Genomic DNA, 13076 nt, shown 5'->3' on the forward strand with positions numbered 1-13076 from the left:
AGCTATAATAGAATTATTGAAAGATTCTTAATAGGATGCCTGGGCTTCAAAGACAGAAGATCTAAGTGGAGTAAAGTAATAAACATCTAAGAAAGTAATTTGGTTTGTACTAAAGAAAAACTGAATTTATTCTCTTGGCCAAATAAATTTATGCCCAAGTGAAATCCCCTAATGGGTGAGAGACGGACTGAGCTTAATTTGATTCCTGCATTGTCCAGGAGGCTGTAGAGTGACCCTTGACCTGATACCTATATTAAACATTTTTAGATTTTGGTCCACATAGGCATATTATTAAAGAATTACTTTTTCCATACTTAGAAAGTAGCAAAAATGTATAACCCCAGAATTAACCCATTCTAATAAAAATAAGTGGTCTAAAATGGTTAATATTGGAAATATTTTCAAAACAACAAATAGAAGTATTTATCAATAGTTATGATAAATTTCTACAAGATCCATAGTTCAGAACATCCTGTAGTTTTAAAAGAATTTAATTCCTGTGTTGAATTTCTTTGCTTTCGTTGACGGTTTCACCTTTAAGGTGGTTATTCCAATATGGCACACATTATTTTCTGATTACTTGCTCCTCAGACTGCTTACATTTATGGCATGTACCATTCCTACTTGCCCCGTACACACGCGCATGCACACACAACACACACACACACACACACCGGCGCACCCCCATCTCTAGACAGATACAAGCAGAGAGTTAATATTTAATTCTTGTTAGGAAGAGGGAAGTTCTGTGATAGATAAATAAATTCAAAACCCTGGACACCATAATTTGTCTTAATCCTTTCCATGTAATGAGAGCAACTGATAGGATACAATATGAAAAAAGGGAAGGGAAGATTTCATATAAACATAACAATGTAAAATTAACTAACCTTGAAGGTGTAATTTCAGAGATGTCTAAAACAGCCATTACTTCTCTGGGCCTCGGTTTTCTTATTTGTGATATGGTCTTGATTGGGAGAAAAAAAAAACAACAGAGCTAACTCAATTCTTGTCATCTAGTATGTTTTTCATAAATGCTTACTCCCTGCCCTCAAAGTCAAGATGCTTGCAAGTTTCTATTTTAGGAGAAAGAGCAGAGCTAATTCCCCTTAGCTCCTGACTGTTTCATGCCTGAGATCATTTGTATGGACTGTTTCTCTCCTAGAAAAGTTCTATCCTGCCTTATCTGGTTTTTGAACTGTTGTTTAGTCTTCACAGCCCTGCTCAGTCATTATTTCCTCTGTGAAGCTCTCCATGACCTCCTTCCCGACAAAAGTCATCTCTCCTTTCCCTGCATTCTAAAATCTTTAGCTGTTTTTGTTCTTGCCTGTATTAGTGTGATGTGTTATTTTTAGTCTGTCCACCTTCTTCACTTGGTGGGTAGCTCATCAGTGCTGAAGTGTGTCAGTTCTTGAATCTGGTCTATAAAGGTTAAGCAATAAATCTTAGTTGAGATGGAATGAAGTGAAAATGCTCACCATAATCACTAAAATGGCTTTAATATAAAATGTAATGTATCAGGTTTTCTTTTTTTTTTACTGTACTCCGTTTTTATTTATTTATATATTTTTAATAAATTTATTTATTTTAGTTGGGGGCTAATTACTTTACAATATTGTAGTAGTTTTTGCCATACATTGACATGAATCAGCCATGGGTTTACATGTGTTCCCCATCCTGAACCCCGCTCCCACCTCCCTCCCCATCCCATCCCTCTGGGTCATCCCATTGCCCCAGCCCTGAACATTTGTCTCATGCATCGAACATGGAATTGTGTTCTGTTTCACATATGATAATATACATGTTTCAATGCTATTGTCCCAGAACGTCCCACCCTCACCTTCTCCCTCAGAGTCCATAAGACTGTTCTATGCATCTGTGTCTCTTATTCTGTCTTGCATATAGGGTTATCGTTACCATTTTTCAAATTCCATATATATGCATTAGTATACTGTATTGGTGTTTTTCTTTCTGGCTTACTTCACTCTGTATAGTGGGCTCCAGTTTCATCCATCTCAATAGAACCAATTCAAATGTATTTTTTTAATGGCTGAGTAATATTCCATTGTATATATGTACCACAGCTTCCTTATCCATTCGTCTGCTGATGGACATCTAGGTTGCTTCCATGTCCTGGCTATTGTAAACAGTGCTGCGATGAACATTGGGGTACACGTGTCTCTTTCACTTCTGGTTTCCTCGGTGTGTATGCCCAGCAGTGGTATTGCTGGGTCATATGGCAGTTCTATTCCCAGTTTTTTAAGGAATCTCCACACTGTTCTCCATAGTGGCTGTACTAGTTTGCATTCCCACCAACAGTGTAAGAGGGTTCCCTTTTCTCCACACCCTCTCCAGCATTTATTGCTTGTAGACTTTTGGATAGCAGCCATTCTGACTGGTGTGAAATGGTACCTCATTGTGGTTTTGATTTGCATTTCTCTAATAATGAGTGATGTTGAGCATCTTTTCATGTGCTTGTTAGCCATCTGTATGTCTTCTTTGGAGAAATGTCTGTTTAGTTCTTTGGCCCATTTTTTGATTGGGTCGTTTATTTTTCTGGAATTCAGCTGCAGGAGTTGCTTGTATATTTTTGAGATTAATTGTTTGTTGCTTCGTTTGCTATTATTTTCTCCCATTCTGAAAGCTGTCTTTTCACCTTGCTTATAGTTTCCTTTGTTGTGCAAAAGCTTTTAATTTTAATTAGGTCCCATTTGTTTATTTTTGCTTTTATTTCCAATATTCTGGGAGGTGGGTCATGGAGGATCCTGCTGTGATTTATGTCGGAGAGTGTTTTGCCTATGTTTTCCTCTAGGAGTTTTATAGTTTCTGGTCTTACGTTTAGATCTTTAATCCATTTTGAGTTTATTTTTGTGTATGGTGTTAGGAAGAGTTCTAGTTTCATTCTTTTACAAGTGATTGACCAGTTTTCCCAGCACCACTTGTTAAAGAGATTGTCTTTTCTCCGTTGTCTATTCTTGCCTCCTTTGTCGAAGATAAGGTGTCCATAGGTGCGTGGGTTTATCTCTGGGCTTTCTGTTTTGTTCCATTGATCTATATTTCTGTCTTTGTGCCAGTACCATACTGTCTTGATGACTGTGGCTTTATAGTAGAGCCTGAAGTCAGGCAGGTTGATTCCTCCAGTTCCATTCTTCTTTCTCAAGATTGCTTTGGCTATTCGAGGTTTCTTATATTTCCATACAAATTGTGAAATGATTTGTTCTAGTTCTGTGAAAAATACCGTTGGTAGCTTGATAGGGATTGCATTGAATCTATAGATTGCTTTGGGTAGTATACTCATTTTCACTATATTAATTCTTCCAATCCATGAACACGGTATATTTCTCCATCTGTTTGTGTCCTCTTTGATTTCTTTCATCAGTGTTTTATAGTTTTCTATATATAAGTCTTTTGTTTCTTTAGGTAGATATATTCCTAAGTATTTTATTCTTTTTGTTACAATGGTGAATGGTATTGTTTCCTTAATTTCTCTTTCTGTTTTCTCATTATTGGAGTATAGGAATGCAAGGGATTTCTGTGTGTTAATTTTATATCCTGCATCTTTACTATATTCATTGATTAGCTCTAGTAATTTTCTGGTGGAGTCTTTAGGGTTTTCTATGTAGAGGATCATGTCATCTGCAAACAGTGAGAGTTTTACTTCTTCTTTTCCTATCTGTATTGCTTTTATTTCTTTTTCTGCTCTGATTGCTGTGGCCAAAACTTCCAAAACTATGTTGAATAGTAGTGGTGAAAGTGGGCATCCTTGCCTTGTTCCTGACTTTAGGGGAAATGCTTTCAATTTTTCACCATTGAGGATAATGTTTGCTGTGGGTTTGTCATATATAGTTTTTATTATGTTGAGTATGTTCCTTCTATTCCTGCTTTCTGGAGGGTTTTTATCATAAATGGATGTTGAATTTTGTCAAAGGCTTTTTCTGCATCTATTGAGATAATCATATGGTTTTTATCTTTCAATTTGTTAATGTGGTGTATTACATTGATTGATTTGCGGATGTTAAAGAAACCTTGCATTCCTGGGATAAAGCCCACTTGGTCATGATGTATGATCTTTTTAATATGATGTTGGATTCTGTTTGCTAGAATTTTATTAAGGATTTTTGCCTCTATGTTCATCAGTGATATTGGCCTGTAGTTTTCTTTTTTTGTGGCATCTTTTTCTGGTTTTGGAATTAGGGTGATGGTGGCCTCATAGAATGAGTTTAGAAGTTTACCATCTTCTACAATTTTCTGGAAGAGTTTGAGTAGGATAGGTGTTAGCTCTTCTCTAAATTTTTGGTAGAATTCCGCTGTGAAGCCGTCTGGTCCTGGGCTTTTGTTTGCTGGAAGATTTCTGATTACAGTTTCAATTTCCATGCTTGTGATGAGTCTGTTAAGATCTTCTATTTCTTCCTGGTTCAGTTTTGGGAAGTTATACTTTTCTAAGAATTTGTCCATTTCTTCCAAGTTGTCCATTTTATTGGCATATAGCTGTTGGTAGTAGTCTCTTATGATCCTTTGTATTTCTGTGGAGTCTTTTGTGATCTCTCCATTTTCATTTCTAATTTTGTTGATCTGATTCTTCTCCCTTTGTTTCTTGATGAATCTGGCTAATGGCTTGTCAATTTTGTTTATCTTCTCGAAAAACCAGCTTTTAGTTTTGTTGATTTTTGCTATGGTCTCTTTTGTCTCTTTTGCATTTATTTCTGCCCTAATTTTTAAGATTTCTTTCCTTCTACTGACCCTGGGGTTCTTCATTTCTTCCTTCTCTAGTTGCTTTAGATGTAGAGTTAGTTTATTTATTTGATTTTTTTCTTGTTTCTTGAGGTACGCCTGTATTGCTATGAACCTTCCCCTTAGCATTGCTTTTACAGTGTCCCATAGGTTTTGGGTTGTTGTGTTTTCATTTTCATTCATTTCTATGCATATTTTGATTTCTTCTGTGATTTGTTGGTTATTCAGAAGCGTGTTGTTTAGCCTCCATATGTTGGATTTTTTAACAGTTTTTTTCCTGTAATTGAGGTCTACTCTTACTGCATTGTGGTCAGAGAAGATGGCTGGGATGATTTCAATTTTTTGGAATTTACCGAGGCTAAATTTATGGCCCAGGATGTGATCTATCCTGGAGAAAGTTCCGTGTGCACTTGAGAAAAAGGTGAAATTGATTGTTTTGAGGTGGAAAGTCCTGTAAACATCAATTAAATCTAATTGTCTATTGTATAATTTAAAGTTTGTGTTTCCTTGTTAATTTTCTGTTTAGTTGATCTATCCATATGTGTGAGTGAAGTATTAAAGTCTCCCACTATCATTGTGTTATTGTTAATTTCCCCTTTCACACTTGTTAGTATTGGCCTTATATATTATGGTGCTCCTATGTTGGGTGCATATATATTTATAATTGTTACATCTTCTTCTTGGATTGATCCTTTGATCATTATGTAGTGTCCTTCTTTGTCCCTTTTCACAGCCTTTATTTTAAAGTCTATTTTATCTGAAATGAGTATTGCAACTCCTGTTTTCTTTTGGTCTCCGTTTGCATGAAATATGTTTTTCCATCCCTTCACTTTCAGTCTGTATACGTCCCTAGTTTTGAGGTGGGTCTCTTGTAGACAGCATATATAGGGGTCTTGTTTTTGTATCCATTCAGCCAGTCTTTGTCTTCTGGTTGGGGCATTCAACCCATTTACATTTAAGGTAATTATTGATAAGTATGGTCCCGTTGCCATTTACTTTGTTGTTTTGAGTTCATGTTTAAACATCCTTTCTGTGTTTCCTGTTTAGAGAAGATCCTTTAGCATTTGTTGGAGAGCTGGTTTGGTGGTGATGAATTCCCTCAGCTCTTGCTTGTCTGTAAAGCTTTTGAATTCTCCTTCATATCTGAATGAGATCCTTGCTGGGTACAGTAATCTGGGTTGTAGATTATTCTCTTTCATTACTTGAAGTATGTCCTGCCATTCCCTTCTAGCCTGAAGAGTTTCTATTGAAAGATCAGCTGTTATCCTTATGGGGATCCCCTTGTGTGTTATTTGTTGTTTTTCCCTTGCTGCTTTTAATATTTGTTCTTTGTGTTTGATCTTTGTTAATTTGATTAATATGTGTCTTGGGGTGTTTCGCCTTGGGTTTATCCTGTTTGGGACTCTCTGGGTTTCTTGGACTTCTGTGACTATTTCCTTCCTCATTTTAGGGAAATTTTCAACTATTATCTCCTCGAGTATTTTTTCATGGCCTTTCCTTTTATCTTCTTCTTCTGGGACTCCTATGATCCAAATGTTGGGGCGTTTCATATTGTCCCAGAGGTCCCTGAGGTTTTCCTCATTTCTTTTGAATCTTTTTTCTTTTTTCCTCTCTGCTTCGTTTATTTCCACCATTCTATCTTCTACCTCACTTATCCTATCTTCTGCCTCTGTTATTCTACTGTTGGTTCCCTCCAGAGTGTCTTTTATCTCCTTTATTTCATTATTCATTATATATTGACTCCTTTTTATTTCTTCTAGGTCTTTGATAAACATTTCTTGCATCTTCTCAATCCTTGTCTCCAGGCTATTTATCTGTAACTCCATTTTGTTTTCAAGATTTTGAATCATTTTTATTATCATTATTCTAAATTCTTTTTCAGATAGATTCCCTATCTCCTCCTCTTTTGTTTGGTTTTGTGGGCATTTCTCATTTTCCTTTACTTGCTGAGTATTTCTCTGCCTTTTCATCTTGTTTAGATTGCTGTGTTAGGCGTGGCCTTTCTGTATTCTGGTAGTTTGAAGTTCCTCTTTATTGTGGAGGTTCCTCACTGTGGGTGGGGTTGGACAGGTGGCTTGTCAAGGCTTCCTGGTTGGGGGAGCTTGTGTCGGTGTTCTGGTGGGTGGAGCTGGATTTCTTCTCTCTATAGTGCAATGGAGTGTCCAGTATTGAGCTTTGAGATGTCTATGGATTTGGTGTGCCTCTGGGTAGCCTGTATATTGATGCTCAGGGCTATGTTCCTGCATTGCTGAAGAATTTGCGTGGTATGTCTTGCTCTGGAACTTATTGGCTCTTGGGTGGAGCTTGGTTTCAGTGTATATGTGGAGGCTATTGGATGATCTCTTATTAATTAATGTTTCCTCTGGCTTTCAGTCTTATTCTTGCAGTAGCCTCAAGACTTCTCCTTCCATACAGCATCAATAATAAAACTTTTAGGTTAATGGTGAAAAGAATCTCCACAGTGAGGGATACCCAGAGAGGTTCACTGAGTTACATGAAGAGGTGAAAGGCCGGGGGGTGGGGTGGGGGGGTTGAGGTGACCAGGAGGAGAAGTGGGGGACTCAAACGTGGAGAGAGCAGTCTAGCGGGTAAGCACTTCCCTCTGTGCTCTCCACAGTCTGGAACCCTCAGAGTGGTTCACAGAGATACATAGAGAGGGGAGGAAGGTAATAGAGGTGAGGATGAATAGAAAGGGAGGAATCAAGAGGGGAGAGAGAGATCTGGGCAGTATTCTGTTCCCGAAGTGTTCTCTGGTACCCAGAACACCCTCAAAGATTCACAGAATTGGGTTGAGAAGAGAAGGAGGAGGGTGGGAGATAGAGGTTCCCTGGGGGAGAAGAAAGAGCATCAATAGGGGGAGAGAGTAATCAAGCCAGTAATCACACTCCTAAGTAAAAATGGGTACTAAAGATTGTATTCTTAAATGTACAAGATTGATATCAAATATGTAAGACAAAGATTAAAAATCTAGAGGGTAGAGTCATAAAAAATACAATATAAAAAAAGAAAAAGAAAACAGTATAAAAAGAAAAAAACAGTAAAACAGTAAAAAAAGAAAACACAAAAAATATAAGATATATGTATGCAGTTTGCTTTAAAAAGAGGGTTTTTTTTGTTTTTGTTTTTGTTTTGCAAGGTAATAGTGGGTTATGAAAATGAAAATTAAAGGTGTAATAGAGGACTTAGAGAAAAAAGAAAGAAAAAAAATTAAAAAAATATATAATAGTAAAAATATATATCCCGTACTTTCTCTGGAGCTGTTGTGAGCAGTGTGGGGTCTGTTCAGTTTCAGATAGATCCTTGTTCCTGCTTATACTTTTCAAGATCTATAGGCCCGTTTCAATGCAGTCGGTGTTAACTACAGGGATTTTAATCTGTTGGCCTATCACTTCCAAGGCGCTTCCCTCTGTTTATTTGGCTTCTATTTGGAGGTCTCTTCAGTATCTAATTTCCACCCTGCCACAAAGGGGCGGAGGTGGTCTCTTTAGGTTCGCTTGTTCAGTCCTGCTGTGGGGAGGGAGGAACACTGGAAACCTATATCACTGGCGTGTGTGTGGAGAGCGCGCAGTGTCTCGGCCGCATTGGGTTCGCCCCCGCTCACGGCGTGTGTGCTTTCCCCGTCTACCCTGCTCAGGCTTCAGGTTACTCGGCCGGGGAGTGGGCCCTGAGATGCGTGCACTTCCCAGGTCTAAGCCGCTCCTCTGGTATCGCTCAGTCCTTTGTTCTGTGAGCGGGCCGGCAGCGCCTTAGATTTGGGCTTTTCGCGGAATAGTTTTCTCTCTCTGGCTGTCCCACAGTTTAGGTTACTATCTCACGTTAGCTCCCTCAGATCGCCCTCAGGGTGTTCGGGCCCAGTCCTTACCCTAAGCAGTGCCGCCCGCTCCTCTCCGTTCAGCCCCACTTGCTGGTGGAGGATGCGAGCGTCTGGGGTTCTTTGCTGGGAGTTGCCTTTAGGCACGTAATCTGTGGGTTTTATTTATTTTTTCTCCCAGTTATGTTGCCCTCCGAGATTCGAAATCTTCCCCCAAACCTGCCGGTGAGAGGGTTTCCTGGTGCTTGGAAATTTCTCCTCTTTTACGACTCCCTCCCCAGGATGGGTCTCCGTCCCTAACTCTTTTGTCTCTCTTTTTATCTTTTATAATTTCTCTTACCTCCTTTCGAAGATACTGCGCTGTCTTTCTGGATGCCTGACGTCCTCTGCCAGCGTTCAGAAGTAGTTTTGTGAAGTTTGCTCAGCGTTCAGATGTTCTTTCGATAAATTTGTGGGAGAGAGAGTGGTCTCCCCATCCTATTCCTCTGCCATCGTCTCCTCATTCCCCATTTTTAAAAATAAGTTATTTTGGCTATAAAATTAAACATCTTTACAAAAATTTTGGAAAAAAAATTTTTAAAGAAGAAAACTAAAATAACTTATTATTTCTTTACTCAGATAAACATTATTATTTTTTCATATATCCTCACTCTTTGTACCCTAATTTAAATGTATATAAACACATATTTAACCAAAATTGGAATTTTACAGCCTGTGCTATTTGTAACTGCTTTCTTTTCTCCAAGTAGTTTGTAATTATCTTCACATATTAATAACTGTTCTTTGAAGACATGAACCTACTATAATTTGTTATTGGCAATATAAATTTTGTCCAGTTTTTTTTTTTTTTGTTTGTGTGTTTGCTGTCATAATCCATTCTACAATGAACAGCATTATATACACGACTCACGAACGTTCAGCTGGTTTGGCTATACTTGCTGAGATACTAGAGTATTTCATTAGTGATTGAAAAGTAGTCACTACCCTATCCATCCTGAGTCCCCTCTCTCTACCCTTCTTGGACTCCTCATAATCCAGTTTAATGCCTCTCCTGGCCCAGTAGCAGGCCTCTGGGACACAGGTGATATCCATTCTGATTAGTCTTGACTCTGCTATATCTCTTCAAAATAGTTCATGACACCCCTGAATCTTTGCATACATCTCTCATAATTTCTTGAAAAATCGAAAAGTGAAAATCTTTGGCCAACAGATATGTCAGGAGCCTGTCTGGAAACAGATCACTCAAATTAGGGTAATTCTTGTTGGATTCAGTAAAGGAATTGTTTAAAAAAGGGGGCAGAGTAAGAAGGGCTTGTAAGAACAGAGACAGTTTGCAGTCCTAGACAGGAAGGTGAGGGGTGGGAATAACTGGAACCGGCAAGAAGAGAGCCACTTTGAGAGGACCTGTGTCTTTGCACCAACCTGTGGCTTTGGGCCAAGGTGCACAGTTGATCTGTGGCAGCCTTACAGTGAGCAAGCCAGGGAAATGTTTATCTCAGTTTCCCTCTCTTCCTTCCTCCTGATCTCCTTTCAGGGCTCCTCAGTGCTGTCCCCAGCAGGAAGTCAGGACAGGGGAATTGTTTGTATAGTCTGTTACAGGTCAGCCTGGGCAAGAGGGTAGGGTAAACAGGTGATTTGGAGAGGTAAACCCAGAAGACGGCTGGAACATGTATAGCCTCTTTATTCTATAATGTAAATTTGTCTCCAGAAAATAGTGATGTTTTAAGGGCCTCAAATGTAGGCTGTAATCTGGGCATGAGTTGATTACATTTACTTTAGATAAACTGAATTGACTCATAAAGGAGTGAAATCTGGTGCAATGGTGGGAGGGAAGAATCGCAGGGATATTATGTACCTGGGAGATGCAGGGAGAGGAAAGACCAGTGAGGATGAGGGAGCATCTTGAATAAACTCCTCCTGCCCCCAGAGTTGACCTGTGTTCCGCTCTGCTTTCTCCTCCAGTTCTGCCCCCCAGGGGACTCAGAGGATTTGCCTAACATCACCAATCATTATCAATTCTTCGTGGAGGCGTCCCCTCTTTTTTTCTCCACTCAGCATTATTGGTTCACCAGCTTGTTAAGCTGACCGTGATGTAACCATCCATCTGTCTTAAAGCCTTCTTTCTGTGGTTCTCTCCCTGCCCGCACATGATAATCACATATGGAGCTTTTATAATTTATAAATATACCAGTGCTCCAGCCCTGTCTCTAGAAAGGCTGATTTATTCACTGTGCTCTGAGGTCCAAGAGTCAGCTTTTTCAAGTTCAAAGGATTCTAGTAAACTGCAAGGCCTTGTGAACCCATGTTCTGTTGGAAGCTCTAAAAGCCCTAAAATTCCCAGAAAGGAGAAGAATTTTCTCAGCATCAATTCCAGGCTTGTACCCTCACTGATCATGAAATGCAGAGGAAATGAAAAGTTAGCTTCTTCTCTGGAAGATTGGAGTCTAATCTTCTGATCTAGAAATTGGGACAAAATTGCTCATAGTTATGCTGCTTTTAAGACATTTTGTAAATCAGAAATTGAGTGATAAAGCTCTGTGTGTGCTGTGTGCTAAGTTGCTTCAGTCACATCTGACTCATTGTGACCCCATGGGCTGTATAGCCCACCGGGTTCCTCTGTCCATGTCTCAACTCTATTGAGAAGCAATTATCTGTGCTTACAAATGTGATTGGAGACAAGGAGTTGTATTTTCACAGGATGTATTCATTGATATTCTGTCATACACTCTAAGTGGTTACTATATATGAAAAATAAATGTAGTTCTTAACATTTAAATTTATTGGGAAAATACACATTTTAATTAGAGTGCTTGTGGCTTCAATGTTTCTGACATGGCTCAGTAGAATTGTCTTAAGTTACAGAGTAAAGTTTTAGTAAGATTTCTAAGGCATAATGTAAATAGAGTCGTATTTCTAAAAATAGGCATTTCTTTCAATAAATATTATGAAGGTCTAAATGTGAAACTGTATTTATTATATGAAGACATTTTCATTATTCATTATCTAATGTGTTAAATGAAGAGCAATGAGTTGTATTTTTGGTTTATGTTTTCTTTTTACCAACTTTTCTTTTGAAATCCTTGTGCCCCTGGGTCTCTGCTAACCATCCCATTGTGTTTGAAAAGTGCCTTGTCACCTGTTTGCTTCTTTTCAAAACAGTCCAGCCTAATTCTTTGTTCAGGTCTTTAAAAAGTCATCATCCTTGCAGTAGCAGATACTTTGCAATATAGTAAATAGAATAGTTTGCATTTTCTTCTGGATATCAAACACAATAGAAACAAAGTTGAAATTACCTAGTTAAATTATCTAGTTAAATTGTCCATTCCTTTTAAAGTATTTATAAATTATGTCTCTAAGAGAGAAAGCTAATTGTAGATTAATAAGGCAAAGACTCTTCTTTCTGTCTTAAAAATGTAACATGCGTTTATTTACCTTAGAATGCCACATCCTAGTTAATAACTGTCATCAGGAAATGAAATTATTTTGATTTTGCATTTAAGTTTCTCAGTGAAGTCGTCACAGGCTGACATCAGTAACAAGATATACATAGGTGTTTTAGTAAAAATAATTTCTGTAAATATAAGCAGAAACATAATTAGGAATATGTAAGTGGATCTTCACTGTAATAAAAGATAAACATATTTGGAGTAATATACCCAGTTCTATGAAAAACAAAAATGTCAAGGGCAAGGACTTCCTCACCATCTGGGGGGTAAGCACTTTTTCCTGTGGTTGTATCAGATTACCAAATGCTGGCAGAAAGAGCAGCATAAAAGGCTAGTGATGACAATTAAAGTATGATGTTGCTTCTGTGGCCCAGAGGGCAGCCCCTTCAGTACACAGCCAAGTTCTTTACTGTTTGGACTTGCCTCCTCTCACTGAAACTGGTCTTGTGTCTTTGGTTCTCCAGGTTTTCTTTTGTTCTCCTTGTTTTTTATCTCTTTTTTCTTGAACTTATTTCAGTTTTTTATAGACATTTACTGGGAAAATAGCATGCACTTTAATAAGTATTTCCAGAACACCTCAAGTTGTTTAGAGGAAATGTCTGAAAATATACATATTTACTCTGATTCTTGTTTAACACCTATTAATACTTATCTTCCCTAAGTAGGTATTAAAATGAAAATACATTTAGTAAAACGGTAGTACAGCTGGAAAAAGTACAAAGGAAAAATGTATTATATTGTTTTTATTCAAAGCAGAGCTCCTTTTCATAAATTGGAGTTAGGTTAGAAGGTGTCAGTTTTATATATTCTCTGTAAAGAGAAAGGGAATGTTGATGTTACCTTGCAGGGCTTTTAGGAGGATTGAAAATAATCCAATGACATATATAAAAGTTGAGCATGGTGTCCGAATACAGTAGAAACAAATGACAAGCACTGTTGTTGTTATCACTGCTGTTGCTCCCTACAGACTGTTCACCTTGCCACCCACTACCCTAGATTACTTGTGGCCCATGCTCTATGACCTTCACTCCAGTCTCCCTGATGTTCAGTTCAGTTCAGTTCAGTCACTCAGTCATGTCCGACTCTTT

The sequence above is a fragment of the Giraffa tippelskirchi genome, chromosome 1 (assembly GCF_054371585.1).
Source record: "Giraffa tippelskirchi isolate mGirTip1 chromosome 1, T2T-mGirTip1v1.2.pri, whole genome shotgun sequence".
NCBI classification, from domain to species: Eukaryota; Metazoa; Chordata; class Mammalia; order Artiodactyla; family Giraffidae; genus Giraffa; species Giraffa tippelskirchi.